An 18,785-nucleotide genomic window follows, 5' to 3' on the forward strand; every position below is an offset into this window, starting at 1 on the left:
TGGGTTTTTTGCCGAAAAAATCGAATAAGAAACGACAAAATTCAATTTCTAGTGATGAATTGGAAATTTTTGAAGCACAACCGAAAAAAGACCGAATTTGATTGCTGAAATCGAGTTAGAAACGACAAAAATCAGCTTCTAGTGACAAATTGAAAATATTTGATTCATAACCGAAATAAACTAAATTCGATTGCCAGAATGTGATTCTGGGTTTTTTGCCGAAAAAATCAAGTTAGAAACGACAAAATTCAATTACTTGTGACAAGTTGGAAGATTTTGAAGCATAACCAGAAAAATACTGAATTCGATTGCTAGAATGTAATTCTGGTTTTTTTGCCGATAAAATTGAATTAAAAACGACAAAAATCAACTTCTAGTGACATATTGGAAATATTTGATTCATAACCGAAAAAAACTTAATTCGTTTGCCAGAATGTATTTCTGGGATTTTTGCCTAAAAAATCGAGTAAGAAACGACAAAATTCAATTTCTAGTGATGAATTGGAAATTTTTGAAGCACAACCGAAAAAAGACCGAATTTGATTGCTAAAATCGAGTAAGAAACAACAAAAATCAACTTCTAGTGACAAATTGAAAATATTTGATTCATAACCGAAATAAACTAAATTCGATTGCCAGAATGTGATTCTGGGTTTTTGGCCGAAAAATCGAGTTAGAAACGACAAAAATTAATTTCTTGTGATAAGTTCGAAGCTTTTGAAGCATAACCAGAAAAATACTGAATTCGATTGCTAGAATGTAATTCTGGGTTTTTTGCCGGTAAAATTGAGTTAGAAACGATAAAAATCAACTTCTAGTGACATATTGGAAATATTTGATTCATAACCGAAAAAAACTTAATTCGTTTGCCAGAATGTATTTCTGGGATTTTTGCCTAAAAAATCGAGTAAGAAACGACAAAATTCAATTTCTAGTGATGAATTGGAAATTTTTGAAGCACAACCGAAAAAAGACCGAATTTGATTGCTAAAATCGAGTTAGAAACGACAAAAATCAATTTCTAGTGACAAATTGAAAATATTTGATTCATAACCGAAATAAACTAAATTCGATTGCCAGAATGTGATTCTGAGTTTTTGGCCGAAAAATCGAGTTAGAAACGACAAAAATTAATTTCTCGTGATAAGTTCGAAGATTTTGAAGCATAACCAGAAAAATACTGACTTCGATTGCTAGAATGTAATTCTGGGTTTTTTGCCGGTAAAATTGAGTTAGAAACGACAAAAATCAACTTCTAGTGACACATTGGAAATATTTGATTCATAACCGAAAAAAACTTAATTCGTTTGCCAGAATATATTTCAGGGTTTTTTGCCGAAAAAATCGAGTAAGAAACGACAAAATTCAATTTCTAGTGATGAATTGGAAATTTTTGAAGCACAACCGAAAAAAGACCGAATATGATTGCTAAAATCGAGTTAGAAACAACAAAAATCAACTTCTAGTGACAAATTGAAAATATTTGATTCATAACCGAAATAAACTAAATTCGATTGCCAGAATGTAATTCTGGGTTTTTTGCCGAAAAAATCATGTTAGAAACGACAAAATTCAATTTCTTTTGACAAGTTGGAAGATTTTGAAGCATAACCAGAAAAATACTGAATTCGATTGGTAGAATTTAATTCTGGGTTTTTTGCCGATAAAATTGAGTTGGAAACGACAAAAATCAACTTCTAGTGACATATTGGAAATATTTGATTCATAACCGAAAAAAACTTAATTCGTTTGCCAGAATGTATTTCTGGGTTTTTTGCCGAAAAAATCGAATAAGAAACGACAAAATTCAATTTCTAGTGATGAATTGGAAATGTTTGAAGCACAACCGAAAAAAGACCGAATTTGATTGCTGAAATCGAGTTAGAAACGACAAAAATCAGCTTCTAGTGACAAATTGAAAATATTTGATTCATAACCGAAATAAACTAAATTCGATTGCCAGAATGTGATTCTGGGTTTTTTGCCGAAAAAATCAAGTTAGAAACGACAAAATTCAATTACTTGTGACAAGTTGGAAGATTTTGAAGCATAACCAGAAAAATACTGAATTCGATTGCTAGAATGTAATTCTGGTTTTTTTGCCGATAAAATTGAATTAAAAACGACAAAAATCAACTTCTAGTGACATATTGGAAATATTTGATTCATAACCGAAAAAAACTTAATTCTTTTGCCAGAATGTATTTCTGGGATTTTTGCCTAAAAAATCGAGTAAGAAACGACAAAATTCAATTTCTAGTGATGAATTGGAAATTTTTGAAGCACAACCGAAAAAAGACCGAATTTGATTGCTAAAATCGAGTAAGAAACAACAAAAATCAACTTCTAGTGACAAATTGAAAATATTTGATTCATAACCGAAATAAACTAAATTCGATTGCCAGAATGTGATTCTGGGTTTTTGGCCGAAAAATCGAGTTAGAAACGACAAAAATTAATTTCTTGTGATAAGTTCGAAGCTTTTGAAGCATAACCAGAAAAATACTGAATTCGATTGCTAGAATGTAATTCTGGGTTTTTTGCCGGTAAAATTGAGTTAGAAACGATAAAAATCAACTTCTAGTGACATATTGGAAATATTTGATTCATAACCGAAAAAAACTTACTTAATTCGTTTGCCAGAATGTATATCTGATTTTTTTGCCGAAAAAATCGAGTAAGAAACGACAAAATTCAATTTCCAATGATGAATTGGAAATTTTTGAAGCACAACCGAAAAAAGACCGAATTTGATTGCTGAAATCGAGTTAGAAACGACAAAAATCAGCTTCTAGTGACAAATTGAAAATATTTGATTCATAACCGAAATAAACTAAATTCGATTGCCAGAATGTGATTCTGGGTTTTTTGCCGAAAAAATCAAGTTAGAAACGACAAAATTCAATTACTTGTGACAAGTTGGAAGATTTTGAAGCATAACCAGAAAAATACTGAATTCGATTGCTAGAATGTAATTCTGGGTTTTTTGCCGATAAAATTGAGTTAAAAACGACAAAAATCAACTTCTAGTGACATATTGGAAATATTTGATTCATAACCGAAAAAAACTTAATTCGTTTGCCAGAATGTATTTCTGGGTTTTTTGCCGAAAAAATCGAGTAAGAAACGACAAAATTCAATTTCTAGTGATGAATTGGAAATTTTTGAAGCACAACCGAAAAAAGACCGAATTTGATTGCTAAAATCGAGTTAGAAACGAAAAAAATCAACTTCTAGTGACAAATTGAAAATATTTGATTCATAACCGAAATAAACTAAATTCGATTGCCAGAATGTGATTCTGGGTTTTTGGCCAAAAAATCGAGTTAGAAACAACAAAAATCAATTTCTTGTGATAAGTTCGAAGATTTTGAAGCATAACCAGAAAAATACTGAATTCGATTGCTAGAATGTAATTCTGGGTTTTTTGTCGGTAAAATTGAGTTAGAAACGACAAAAATCAACTTCTGGTGACATATTGGAAATATTTGATTCATAACCGAAAAAAACTTAATTCGTTTGCCAGAATATATTTCTGGGTTTTTTGCCGAAAAAATCGAGTAAGAAACGACAAAATTCAATTTCTAGTGATGAATTGGAAATTTTTGAAGCACAACCGAAAAAAGACCGAATTTGATTGCTGAAATCGAGTTAGAAACGACAAAAATCAACTTCTAGTGACAAATTGAAAATATTTGATTCATAACCGAAATAAACCAAATTCGATTGCCAGAATGTGATTCTGGGTTTTTGGCCGAAAAATCGAGTTAGAAACGACAAAAATTAATTTCTCGTGATAAGTTCGAAGATTTTGAAGCATAACCAGAAAAATACTGAATTCGATTGGTAGAATTTAATTCTGGGTTTTTTGCCGATAAAATTGAGTTGGAAACGACAAAAATCAACTTCTAGTGACATATTGGAAATATTTGATTCATAACCGAAAAAAACTTAATTCGTTTGCCAGAATGTATTTCTGGGTTTTTTGCCGAAAAAATCGAATAAGAAACGACAAAATTCAATTTCTAGTGATGAATTGGAAATTTTTGAAGCACAACCGAAAAAAGACCGAATTTGATTGCTGAAATCGAGTTAGAAACGACAAAAATCAGCTTCTAGTGACAAATTGAAAATATTTGATTCATAACCGAAATAAACTAAATTCGATTGCCAGAATGTGATTCTGGGTTTTTTGCCGAAAAAATCAAGTTAGAAACGACAAAATTCAATTACTTGTGACAAGTTGGAAGATTTTGAAGCATAACCAGAAAAATACTGAATTCGATTGCTAGAATGTAATTCTGGTTTTTTTGCCGATAAAATTGAATTAAAAACGACAAAAATCAACTTCTAGTGACATATTGGAAATATTTGATTCATAACCGAAAAAAACTTAATTCGTTTGCCAGAATGTATTTCTGGGTTTTTTGCCGAAAAAATCGAGTAAGAAACGACAAAATTCAATTTCTAGTGATGAATTGGAAATTTTTGAAGCACAACCGAAAAAAGACCGAATTTGATTGCTAAAATCGAGTAAGAAACAACAAAAATCAACTTCTAGTGACAAATTGAAAATATTTGATTCATAACCGAAATAAACTAAATTCGATTGCCAGAATGTGATTCTGGGTTTTTGGCCGAAAAATCGAGTTAGAAACGACAAAAATTAATTTCTTGTGATAAGTTCGAAGCTTTTGAAGCATAACCAGAAAAATACTGAATTCGATTGCTAGAATGTAATTCTGGGTTTTTTGCCGGTAAAATTGAGTTAGAAACGATAAAAATCAACTTCTGGTGACATATTGGAAATATTTGATTCATAACCGAAAAAAACTTAACTCGTTTGCCAGAATGTATTTCTGGGTTTTTTGCCGAAAAAATCGAGTAAGAATCGACAAAATTCAATTTCTAGTGATGAATTGGAAATTTTTGAAGTACAACCGAAAAAAGACCGAATTTGATTGCTAAAATCGAGTTAGAAACGACAAAAATCAATTTCTAGTGACAAATTGAAAATATTTGATTCATAACCGAAATAAACTAAATTCGATTGCCAGAATGTGATTCTGAGTTTTTGGCCGAAAAATCGAGTTAGAAACGACAAAAATTAATTTCTCGTGATAAGTTCGAAGATTTTGAAGCATAACCAGAAAAATACTGACTTCGATTGCTAGAATGTAATTCTGGGTTTTTTGCCGGTAAAATTGAGTTAGAAACGACAAAAATCAACTTCTAGTGACACATTGGAAATATTTGATTCATAACCGAAAAAAACTTAATTCGTTTGCCAGAATATATTTCTGGGTTTTTTGCCGAAAAAATCGAGTAAGAAACGACAAAATTCAATTTCTAGTGATGAATTGGAAATTTTTGAAGCACAACCGAAAAAAGACCGAATATGATTGCTAAAATCGAGTTAGAAACAACAAAAATCAACTTCTAGTGACAAATTGAAAATATTTGATTCATAACCGAAATAAACTAAATTCGATTGCCAGAATGTAATTCTGGGTTTTTTGCCGAAAAAATCATGTTAGAAACGACAAAATTCAATTTCTTTTGACAAGTTGGAAGATTTTGAAGCATAACCAGAAAAATACTGAATTCGATTGGTAGAATTTAATTCTGGGTTTTTTGCCGATAAAATTGAGTTGGAAACGACAAAAATCAACTTCTAGTGACATATTGGAAATATTTGATTCATAACCGAAAAAAACTTAATTCGTTTGCCAGAATGTATTTCTGGGTTTTTTGCCGAAAAAATCGAATAAGAAACGACAAAATTCAATTTCTAGTGATGAATTGGAAATTTTTGAAGCACAACCGAAAAAAGACCGAATTTGATTGCTGAAATCGAGTTAGAAACGACAAAAATCAGCTTCTAGTGACAAATTGAAAATATTTGATTCATAACCGAAATAAACTAAATTCGATTGCCAGAATGTGATTCTGGGTTTTTTGCCGAAAAAATCAAGTTAGAAACGACAAAATTCAATTACTTGTGACAAGTTGGAAGATTTTGAAGCATAACCAGAAAAATACTGAATTCGATTGCTAGAATGTAATTCTGGGTTTTTTGCCGATGAAATTGAGTTAAAAACGACAAAAATCAACTTCTAGTGACATATTGGAAATATTTGATTCATAACCGAAAAAAACTTAATTCGTTTGCCAGAATGTATTTCTGGGTTTTTTGCCGAAAAAATCGAGTAAGAAACGACAAAATTCAATTTCTAGTGATGAATTGGAAATTTTTGAAGCACAACCGAAAAAAGACCAAATTTGATTGCTAAAATCGAGTTAGAAACGACAAAAATCAACTTCTAGTGACAAATTGAAAATATTTGATTCATAACCGAAATAAACTAAATTCGATTGCCAGAATGTGATTCTGGGTTTTTGGCCAAAAAATCGAGTTAGAAACAACAAAAATTAATTTCTTGTGATAAGTTCGAAGATTTTGAAGCATAACCAGAAAAATACTGAATTCGATTGCTAGAATGTAATTCTGGGTTTTTTGTCGGTAAAATTGAGTTAGAAACGACAAAAATCAACTTCTAGTGACAAATTGGAAATATTTGATTCATAACCGAAAAAAACTTAATTCGTTTGCCAGAATGTATTTCTGGGTTTTTTGCCGAAAAAATCGAATAAGAAACGACAAAATTCAATTTCTAGTGATGAATTGGAAATTTTTGAAGCACAACCGAAAAAAGACCGAATTTGATTGCTAAAATCGAGTTAGAAACGATAAAAATCAACTTCTAGTGACAAATTGCCAGAATGTGATTCTAGGTTTTAGGCCGAAACAATCGAGTAAGAAACGACAAAATTCAATTTCTAGTGATGAATTGGAAAGTTTTGAAGCACAACCGAAAAAAGACCGAACTTGATTGCTAAAATCGAGTTAGAAACGACAAAAATCAACTTCTAGTGACAAATTGGAAATATTTGATTCATAACCGAAATAAACTAAATTCGATTGCCAGAATGTGATTCTGGGTTTTTGGCCGAAAAATCGAGTTAGAAACGACAAAAATTAATTTCTTGTGTTCGAAGCTTTTGAAGCATAACCAGAAAAATACTGAATTCGATTGCTACAATGTAATTCTGGGTTTTTTGCCGCTAAAATTGAGTTAGAAACGATAAAAATCAACTTCTAGTGACATATTGGAAATATTTGATTCATAACCGAAAAAAACTTACTTAATTCGTTTGCCAGAATGTATATCTGATTTTTTTGCCGAAAAAATCGAGTAAGAAACGACAAAATTCAATTTCCAGTGATGAATTGGAAATTTTTGAAGCACAACCGAAAAATGTCCGAATTTGATTGCTGAAATCGAGTTAGAAACGACAAAAATCAGCTTCTAGTGACAAATTGAAAATATTTGATTCATAACCGAAATAAACTAAATTCGATTGCCAGAATGTGATTCTGGGTTTTTTGCCGAAAAAATCAAGTTAGAAACGACAAAATTCAATTACTTGTGACAAGTTGGAAGATTTTGAAGCATAACCAGAAAAATACTGAATTCGATTGCTAGAATGTAATTCTGGTTTTTTTGCCGATAAAATTGAATTAAAAACGACAAAAATCAACTTCTAGTGACATATTGGAAATATTTGATTCATAACCGAAAAAAACTTAATTCGTTTGCCAGAATGTATTTCTGGGTTTTTTGCCGAAAAAATCGAGTAAGAAACGACAAAATTCAATTTCTAGTGATGAATTGGAAATTTTTGAAGCACAACCGAAAAAAGACCGAATTTGATTGCTAAAATCGAGTAAGAAACAACAAAAATCAACTTCTAGTGACAAATTGAAAATATTTGATTCATAACCGAAATAAACTAAATTCGATTGCCAGAATGTGATTCTGGGTTTTTGGCCGAAAAATCGAGTTAGAAACGACAAAAATTAATTTCTTGTGATAAGTTCGAAGCTTTTGAAGCATAACCAGAAAAATACTGAATTCGATTGCTAGAATGTAATTCTGGGTTTTTTGCCGTAAAATTGAGTTAGAAACGATAAAAATCAACTTCTAGTGACATATTGGAAATATTTGATTCATAACCGAAAAAAACTTACTTAATTCGTTTGCCAGAATGTATATCTGATTTTTTTGCCGAAAAAATCGAGTAAGAAACGACAAAATTCAATTTCCAGTGATGAATTGGAAATTTTTGAAGCACAACCGAAAAAAGACCGAATTTGATTGCTGAAATCGAGTTAGAAACGACAAAAATCAGCTTCTAGTGACAAATTGAAAATATTTGATTCATAACCGAAATAAACTAAATTCGATTGCCAGAATGTGATTCTGGGTTTTTTGCCGAAAAAATCAAGTTAGAAACGACAAAATTCAATTACTTGTGACAAGTTGGAAGATTTTGAAGCATAACCAGAAAAATACTGAATTCGATTGCTAGAATGTAATTCTGGGTTTTTTGCCGATAAAATTGAGTTAAAAACGACAAAAATCAACTTCTAGTGACATATTGGAAATATTTGATTCATAACCGAAAAAAACTTAATTCGTTTGCCAGAATGTATTTCTGGGTTTTTTGCCGAAAAAATCGAGTAAGAAACGACAAAATTCAATTTCTAGTGATGAATTGGAAATTTTTGAAGCACAACCGAAAAAAGACCGAATTTGATTGCTAAAATCGAGTTAGAAACGAAAAAAATCAACTTCTAGTGACAAATTGAAAATATTTGATTCATAACCGAAATAAACTAAATTCGATTGCCAGAATGTGATTCTGGGTTTTTGGCCAAAAAATCGAGTTAGAAACAACAAAAATCAATTTCTTGTGATAAGTTCGAAGATTTTGAAGCATAACCAGAAAAATACTGAATTCGATTGCTAGAATGTAATTCTGGGTTTTTTGTCGGTAAAATTGAGTTAGAAACGACAAAAATCAACTTCTGGTGACATATTGGAAATATTTGATTCATAACCGAAAAAAACTTAATTCGTTTGCCAGAATATATTTCTGGGTTTTTTGCCGAAAAAATCGAGTAAGAAACGACAAAATTCAATTTCTAGTGATGAATTGGAAATTTTTGAAGCACAACCGAAAAAAGACCGAATTTGATTGCTGAAATCGAGTTAGAAACGACAAAAATCAACTTCTAGTGACAAATCGAAAATATTTGATTCATAACCGAAATAAACCAAATTCGATTGCCAGAATGTGATTCTGGGTTTTTGGCCGAAAAATCGAGTTAGAAACGACAAAAATTAATTTCTCGTGATAAGTTCGAAGATTTTGAAGCATAACCAGAAAAATACTGAATTCGATTGCTAGAATGTAATTCTGGGTTTATTGTCGGTAAAATTGAGTTAGAAACGACAAAAATCAACTTCTGGTGACATATTGGAAATATTTGATTCATAACCGAAAAAAACTTAACTCGTTTGCCAGAATGTATTTCTGAGTTTTTTGCCGAAAAAATCGAGTAAGAATCGACAAAATTCAATTTCTAGTGATGAATTGGAAATTTTTGAAGTACAACCGAAAAAAGACCGAATTTGATTGCTAAAATCGAGTTAGAAACGACAAAAATCAATTTCTAGTGACAAATTGAAAATATTTGATTCATAACCGAAATAAACTAAATTCGATTGCCAGAATGTGATTCTGAGTTTTTGGCCGAAAAATCGAGTTAGAAACGACAAAAATTAATTTCTCGTGATAAGTTCGAAGATTTTGAAGCATAACCAGAAAAATACTGACTTCGATTGCTAGAATGTAATTCTGGGTTTTTTGCCGGTAAAATTGAGTTAGAAACGACAAAAATCAACTTCTAGTGACACATTGGAAATATTTGATTCATAACCTAAAAAAACTTAATTCGTTTGCCAGAATGTATTCCTGGGTTTTTTGCCGAAAAAATCGAATAAAAAACGACAAAATTCAATTTCTAGTGATGAATTGGAAATTTTTGAAGCACAACCGAAAAAAGACCGAATTTGATTGCTAAAATCGAGTTAGAAACGACAAAAATCAACTTCTAGTGACAAATTGAAAATATTTGATCCATAACCGAAATAAACTAAATTCGATTGCCAGAATGTAATTCTGGGTTTTTTGCCGAAAAAATCATGTTAGAAACGACAAAATTCAATTTCTTTTGACAAGTTGGAAGATTTTGAAGCATAACCAGAAAAATACTGAATTCGATTGGTAGAATTTAATTCTGGGTTTTTTGCCGATAAAATTGAGTTGGAAACGACAAAAATCAACTTCTAGTGACATATTGGAAATATTTGATTCATAACCGAAAAAAACTTAATTCGTTTGCCAGAATGTATTTCTGGGTTTTTTTGCCGAAAAAATCGAATAAGAAACGACAAAATTCAATTTCTAGTGATGAATTGGAAATTTTTGAAGCACAACCGAAAAAAGACCGAATTTGATTGCTAAAATCGAGTTAGAAACGACAAAAATCAACTTCTAGTGACAAATTGAAAATATTTGATTCATAACCGAAATAAACTAAATCCGATTGCTAGAAAGTAATTCTGGGTTTTTTGCCGAAAAAATCAAGTTAGAAACGACAAAATTCAATTTCTTGAGACAAGTTGGAAGATTTTGAAGCATAACCAGAAAAATACTGAATTCGATTGCTAGAATGTAATTCCGGTTTTTTTGCCGATAAAATTGAGTTAGAAACGACAAAAATTAACTTCTAGTGACATTTTGGAAATAATTGATTCATAACCGAAAAAAACTTAATTCGTTTGCCAGAATGTATTTCTGGGTTTTTTGCCGAAAAAATCGAGTAAGAAACGACAAAATTCAATTTCTAGTGATGAATTGGAAATTTTTGAAGCACAACCGAAAAAAGACCGAATTTGATTGCTAAAATCGAGTTAGAAACAACAAAAATCAACTTCTAGTGACAAATTGAAAATATTTGATTCATAACCGAAATAAACTGAATTCGATTGCCAGAATGTAATTCTGGGTTTTTTGCCGAAAAAATCATGTTAGAAACGACAAAATTCAATTTCTTTTGACAAGTTGGAAGATTTTGAAGCATAACCAGAAAAATACCGAATTCGATTGGTAGAATTTAATTCTGGGTTTTTTGCCGATAAAATTGAGTTGGAAACGACAAAAATCAACTTCTAGTGACATATTGGAAATATTTGATTCATAACCGAAAAAAACTTAGTTCGTTTGCCAGAATGTATTTCTGGGTTTTTTGCCGAAAAAATCGAATAAGAAACGACAAAATTCAATTTCTAGTGATGAATTGGAAATTTTTGAAGCACAACCGAAAAAAGACCGAATTTGATTGCTGAAATCGAGTTAGAAACGACAAAAATCAGCTTCTAGTGACAAATTGAAAATATTTGATTCATAACCGAAATAAACTAAATTCGATTGCCAGAATGTGATTCTGGGTTTTTTGCCGAAAAAATCAAGTTAGAAACGACAAAATTCAATTACTTGTGACAAGTTGGAAGATTTTGAAGCATAACCAGAAAAAAACTGAATTCGATTGCTAGAATGTAATTCTGGGTTTTTTGCCGATAAAATTGAGTTAAAAACGACAAAAATCAACTTCTAGTGACATATTGGAAATATTTGATTCATAACCGAAAAAAACTTAATTCGTTTGCCAGAATGTATTTCTGGGTTTTTTGCCGAAAAAATCGAGTAAGAAACGACAAAATTCAATTTCTAGTGATGAATTGGAAATTTTTGAAGCACAACCGAAAAAAGACCGAATTTGATTGCTAAAATCGAGTTAGAAACGACAAAAATCAACTTCTAGTGACAAATTGAAAATATTTGATTCATAACCGAAATAAACTAAATTCGATTGCCAGAATGTGATTCTGGGTTTTTGGCCAAAAAATCGAGTTAGAAACAACAAAAATTAATTTCTTGTGATAAGTTCGAAGATTTTGAAGCATAACCAGAAAAATACTGAATTCGATTGCTAGAATGTAATTCTGGGTTTTTTGTCGGTAAAATTGAGTTAGAAACGACAAAAATCAACTTCTAGTGACAAATTGGAAATATTTGATTCATAACCGAAAAAAACTTAATTCGTTTGCCAGAATGTATTTCTGGGTTTTTTGCCGAAAAAATCGAATAAGAAACGACAAACTTCAATTTCTAGTGATGAATTGGAAATTTTTGAAGCACAACCGAAAAAAGACCGAATTTGATTGCTAAAATCGAGTTAGAAACGATAAAAATCAACTTCTAGTGACAAATTGCCAGAATGTGATTCTAGGTTTTAGGCCGAAAAAATCGAGTAAGAAACGACAAAATTCAATTTCTAGTGATGAATTGGAAAGTTTTGAAGCACAACCGAAAAAAGACCGAACTTGATTGCTAAAATCGAGTTAGAAACGACAAAAATCAACTTCTAGTGACAAATTGAAAATATTTGATTCATAACCGAAATAAACTAAATTCGATTGCCAGAATGTGATTCTGGGTTTTTGGCCGAAAAATCGAGTTAGAAACGACAAAAATTAATTTCTTGTGATATGTTCGAAGCTTTTGAAGCATAACCAGAAAAATACTGAATTCGATTGCTACAATGTAATTCTGGGTTTTTTGCCGCTAAAATTGAGTTAGAAACGATAAAAATCAACTTCTAGTGACATATTGGAAATATTTGATTCATAACCGAAAAAAACTTAATTCGTTTGTCAGAATGTATATCTGATTTTTTTGCCGAAAAAATCGAGTAAGAAACAACAAAATTCAATTTCCAGTGATGAATTGGAAATTTTTGAAGCACAACCGAAAAAAGTCCGAATTTGATTGCTGAAATCGAGTTAGAAACGACAAAAATCAGCTTCTAGTGACAAATTGAAAATATTTGATTCATAACCGAAATAAACTAAATTCGATTGCCAGAATGTGATTCTGGGTTTTTTGCCGAAAAAATCAAGTTAGAAACGACAAAATTCAATTACTTGTGACAAGTTGGAAGATTTTGAAGCATAACCAGAAAAATACTGAATTCGATTGCTAGAATGTAATTCTGGGTTTTTTGCCGATAAAATTGAGTTAAAAACGACAAAAATCAACTTCTAGTGACATATTGGAAATATTTGATTCATAACCGAAAAAAACTTAATTCGTTTGCCAGAATGTATTTCTGGGTTTTTTGCCGAAAAAATCGAGTAAGAAACGACAAAATTCAATTTCTAGTGATGAATTGGAAATTTTTGAAGCACAACCGAAAAAAGACCGAATTTGATTGCTAAAATCGAGTTAGAAACGACAAAAATCAACTTCTAGTGACAAATTGAAAATATTTGATTCATAACCGAAATAAACTAAATTCGATTGCCAGAATGTGATTCTGGGTTTTTGGCCGAAAAATCGAGTTAGAAACGACAAAAATTAATTTCTTGTGATAAGTTCGAAGATTTTGAAGCATAACCAGAAAAATACTGAATTCGATTGCTAGAATGTAATTCTGGGTTTTTTGCCGGTAAAATTGAGTTAGAAACGACAAAAATCAACTTCTAGTGACATATTGGAAATATTTGATTCATAACCGAAAAAAACTTAATTCGTTTGCCACAATGTATTTCTGGGTTTTTTGCCGAAAAAATCGAGTAAGAAACGACAAAATTCAATTTCTAGTGATGAATTGGAAATTTTTGAAGCACAACCGAAAAAAGACCGAATTTGATTGCTAAAATCGAGTTAGAAACGACAAAAATCAACTTCTAGTGACAAATTGAAAATATTTGATTCATAACCGAAATAAACTAAATTCGATTGCCAGAATGTGATTCTGGGTTTTTTGCCGAAAAAATCAAGTTAGAAACGACAAAATTCAATTTCTTGTGACAAGTTGGAAGATTTTGAAGCATAACCAGAAAAATACTGAATTCGATTGCTAGAATGTAATTCTGGGTTTTTTGCCGATAAAATTGAGTTAAAAACGACAAAAATCAACTTCTAGTGACATATTGGAAATATTTGATTCATAACCGAAAAAAACTTAATTCGTTTGCCAGAATGTATTTCTGGGTTTTTTGCCGAAAAAATCGAATAAGAAACGACAAAATTCAATTTCTAGTGATGAATTGGAAATTTTTGAAGCACAACCGAAAAAAGACCGAGTTTGATTGCTAAAATCGAGTTAGAAACGACAAAAATCAACTTCTAGTGACAAATTGAAAATATTTGATTCATAACCGAAATAAACTAAATTCGATTGCCAGAATGTGATTCTGGGTTTTTGGCCGAAAAAATCGAGTAAGAAACGACAAAATTCAATTTCTAGTGATGAATTGGAAATTTTTGAAGCACAACCGAAAAAAGACCAAATTTGATTGCTGAAATGGAGTTAGAAACGACAAAAATCAACTTCTAGTGACAAATTGAAAATATTTGATTCATAACCGAAATAAACTAAATTCGATTGCCAGAATGTGATTCTGGGTTTTTGGCCGAAAAATCGAGTTAGAAACGACAAAAATTAATTTCTTGTGATAAGTTCGAAGATTTTGAAGCATAACCAGAAAAATACTGAATTCGATTGCTAGAATGTAATTCTGGGTTTTTGTCGGTAAAAATGAGTTAGAAACGACAAAAATCAACTTCTGATGACATATTGGAAATATTTGATTCATAACCGAAAAAAACTTAATTCGTTTGCCAGAATGTATTTCTGGGTTTTTTGTTGAAAAAATCGAGTACGAAACGACAAAATTCAATTTCTTGTGATGAATTGGAAATTTTTTAAGCACAACCGAAAAAAGATCGAATTTGATTGCTAAAATCGAGTTAGAAACGACAAAAATCAACTTCTAGTGACAAATTGAGACTAGGTTGCAGCCCCTGGAGAAAACCCTGTTATTCCGGTTGTCCAGGGCGAACTTTGACCTATCTTTGAACCAGATTGAAATCAACAAACTTTGTAATTTTTTTCTGTTATTCAATTTTTTTTTCGTTTTTGTGAATGCTGAATATTAGAGGCCGGAATCAATGATTAGAAATATAGCCTGAAAATTGTTCATTAACCAGTAAACATCTGTAGAAATTTTACTGGATTTCCTAAGAAACGGTGAAACGTTGACTCGCTAACCTTGATATTCGAATACTAGACCTTATAACATTTAGAAAATGAGACTTTTAATGACATTTCGATCATGGTCCTTATTTCCTGCAATTTGGAATAATCAACTTCCCCTCAAATCAAGCTCCACCCCTTTTCCCCCTCTCCAAATGCAAGAAATGAGTACCGGTCTACATAACCTTCATTCATATTTTCAGCCTGGTCTTTATTTCATGCTCAGTGGTCTGCTTTTCATGCAGTGGTCTGCACTTCATGCTTTTCGCATATATTTTGGTCTTTATTTCCTGCCAATCAGGAATATATATATATATATATATATATATATATATATATATATATATATATATATATATATATATATATATATATATTTATTATGTCCTATTTATATTACAGCCCTCGATAAAGCTAATAAACATTAGCGAAAGCTCGGGCAGCTAAAAAGAGTAAATATTTATTCTAATCAGACCGAATCCCCGAAAAACTACTATTCTATATATACATACGGTCGTTACACTATCAATTATATATATATATATATATATATATATATATATATATATATATATATATATATATATATATATATATATATATATATATATATATATATGAATACGAAGGTAATCGAGTGTCTTGATATAGATAAAGGAGTTTTTTATTCGGACATAGCACTCAAGGAAGTGGCAAACCATAGACACGTGTTTCGGGCTTTTGACCCATCATCAGTATGGTGCAGCCAAGTGTAAGGATGGGCAACACTTGGTTACCAGAAGAAATAAATACAAATGCACGGAGCCACCAGCAGGAACCAGCCGCACATTTGTGGTTTCACTGAATAGATCTTGTGTTTACAAAAAAACTATCAAAATCACCACGGAGGCAGCTATAGCTAACTGCGTGACATCCGGGTCCAGGTAATAATATGAATACGAAGGTAATCGAGTGTCTTGATATAGATAAAGGAGTTTTTTATTCGGACATAGCACTCAAGGAAGTGGCAAACCATAGACACGTGTTTCGAGCTTTTGGCCCATCATCAGTATGGTGCAGCCAAGTGTAAGGATGGGCAACACTTGATTACCGGAAGAAATAAATACAAATGCACGGAGCCATTGTAAACACAAGATCTATTTAGTGAAACCACAAATGTGCGGCTGGCTCCTGCTGGTGGCTCCGTGCATTTGTATTTTTTTCTTCTGGTAACCAAGTGTTGCCCATCCTTACACTTAGCTGCACCATACTGATGATGGGCCAAAAGCCCGAAACACGTGTATAAGGTTTGCCACTTCCTTGAGTGCTATGTCCGAATAAAAAACTCCTTTATCTATATATTTATATATATATATATATATATATATATATATATATATATATATATATATATATATATATATATATATATATATAAAATTGAGTATAGTTATATAGTTATTGAGTATTACTCTAATAGAATATTAACGGTATTGAGGGAAAAATTAATGCCAAGGGTTATGTTATGTACAGGACAGCTGGACGTTATTGTGAGAATTATTATTTTCAGAGTTCAACCGTGAGATAACAAAAAAATAATTTGAACCTTACTGAAGTCACCTTCAGCTACGTTTATAACAGACAATATATTTTTTTTGCACTGAAGTCGACTTCAGCTACGTTTATAACTGACAATATGTTTTTTTTTAGAAAAAAAATAAGCAAAAAGCAGGAAGTGAAGCCGCAGGTACGTAACCTCCAAAATTCCATAAGATATCTGAAGTCATATGCTGTGGGCCTAGAGCGCAGACGCAATATTAAAGGAACCAAAACATATTAATAGTAAGTTGCACTTGAGGAAGATAATAAAAAAAATCGTTAATCCTTTTCTCATGTTTCAGGTACTTGCGTATATTTCAAGCGTCAGAGTCCATGCAGTATCCCAGTAAAAAGTAAAATGTATCTTCCAGGTCTCAGAGTCCAGGCAGTATCCCAGTAAAAAAATAAAATGTATCTTCCAGGTCTCAGAGTCCAGGCAGAATCCCAGTAGAAGATGAAACCCTTGAGAAAAGAAAAATCTCATTTGAACTATTTTGACCTAATATTTACTTTTGTGAGATATAATAACTCTTCCCCAAAATGTGACAGAAAAAAGTATGGTTCAAGTCAATGATCTCAATTCAAGAAAATGAATTATATGTTTTATCACATTTTCTGTATATCTACATGACAACGTGCAAACTGCATTTTTATTTAATTGAATTCAATAAATCGAATTTTGGAAAATCATTGATTTTTTTCAAACTTGGCAACAATGTCAGAAAACCAGTAAGAAACACCACTGATATTTTTAATTATTTCAATAATTGTCAGCAAAAGGAAATAATGTTTTCCTACATCCATTAAAATAAATAAAAGTTTCAATGATCGATTGTAAATGTTGATTTCCATTTCAATATGCTTCATGAAAAGATACTAGAGGCCTCAATAACTTTCGTTACGTTAACGATGTTCGATTATCATCAGGATTCATCACGTTCAATCGAACATTACTTCAAATAAAAGGACAGTAACGTTGACAACAGCCCCTTTAGGGTAGCTGTTGTGATATGATACGAGAAAAATGAATTATAGACAATACAATGTACACAGTTGACCAGGAGGCATACCTTCGAGCTCAGTAGGGTTTTCCACTAACACGATCAAAAAAATATCTCCGGAGAGACGAGTCACTTCCAGGTTCCACAAAAAAATTCTAATCTACGAATGGTCTGATCGGGTCAAGACTTCCAATGGATCCAGGAATAACAGGAACTATACAGACTATAAATTATTCTGGAATGGGAAAAAAAAATAAGTAGACCTTTTTCTAGAGGCGTAAATTGATCAGATAGATTGACACAAAATGGCGTGTTTCTACTCACGTAAAGTTCACTAATCCTAAAAAGAGTGAAAGGGCCACAAACAACCACAAAACTATCGAATAGTCAAATATCAACGACTACCTTTTTCACTATTAATGAACCTTTGGAAATTACTCCTCTACGAGATGTTTTTTCAAAAACACCAAGTTTTCGAAAGGTTCTTGCTGAACTTACACATGAGAAATCCTGATCACGGCAGGTCGATCGCGACTTGAGGAAGCCGGAAACATCGGGTGGGGAATCGTTCTTTTGAAGCCTACTTTGAAAAAGTTCAAATATTGGAACGCAGGTCTATTCGCCATGAGCAGACTTAAGTGAACCAATCACATTTCACGTTGAAAATGCTTGATTTCCGATTCTTTCCAACATCAGTGAAATAAATTGAGAATCAATAATAACGGAGTACCCAAAAATTGGTAAAACAATAATTTAATACCTAGTATTACCACATACAATTGATAAATATCTCCACAAATTGGAAAATATTAGTTTCTCGTTTGAAGTAAGTGGGTGGAGTTTCTCCACTGGTCACTTAGAGTTGAAGTTTAGCAGTTTACTAAAATAAATCTGCTGAACAGATGTATTATCATAGACCTAGAAAGCTGGTCAACAGATGGCCCTAATAGGGGAAAACTGGTCCAATTTATACCGTTTAACAATTACTCCACTACATTTCTAATTCTGACAAATTATTCCAATAACATTTCGAAAATTTGCTTCCTAACAAGACTTTCCGGGAAAATTCCAACAATAAATGAAACTGAGACTTCTTACGCCCTCTATCAACAACGGGATTTACCCTCTCGTGA

The 18,785-nt window shown here is 31.5% G+C and overlaps 1 long non-coding RNA gene across 1 annotated transcript; it reads right to left on the reverse strand.

The window, feature by feature from the left end:
* Positions 1 to 16,980: 16,980 nt before the first annotated feature.
* LOC111515200 (uncharacterized) lies at positions 16,981 to 18,141 on the reverse strand. The gene is made up of 3 exons (XR_012464918.1): positions 17,977 to 18,141; positions 17,722 to 17,887; positions 16,981 to 17,113 (listed from the first exon to the last, which is right to left on the reverse strand). It is a non-coding gene; the product is annotated as an uncharacterized lncRNA (long non-coding RNA).
* Between the last annotated feature and the right edge of the window lie 644 nt (positions 18,142 to 18,785).

The sequence above is a fragment of the Leptinotarsa decemlineata genome, unplaced genomic scaffold (genome assembly GCF_025532065.1).
Source record: "Leptinotarsa decemlineata unplaced genomic scaffold, Ldec_3_MD MMD2_tig00000157_RagTag_RagTag, whole genome shotgun sequence".
In the NCBI taxonomy this organism is placed as follows: Eukaryota; Metazoa; Arthropoda; class Insecta; order Coleoptera; family Chrysomelidae; genus Leptinotarsa; species Leptinotarsa decemlineata.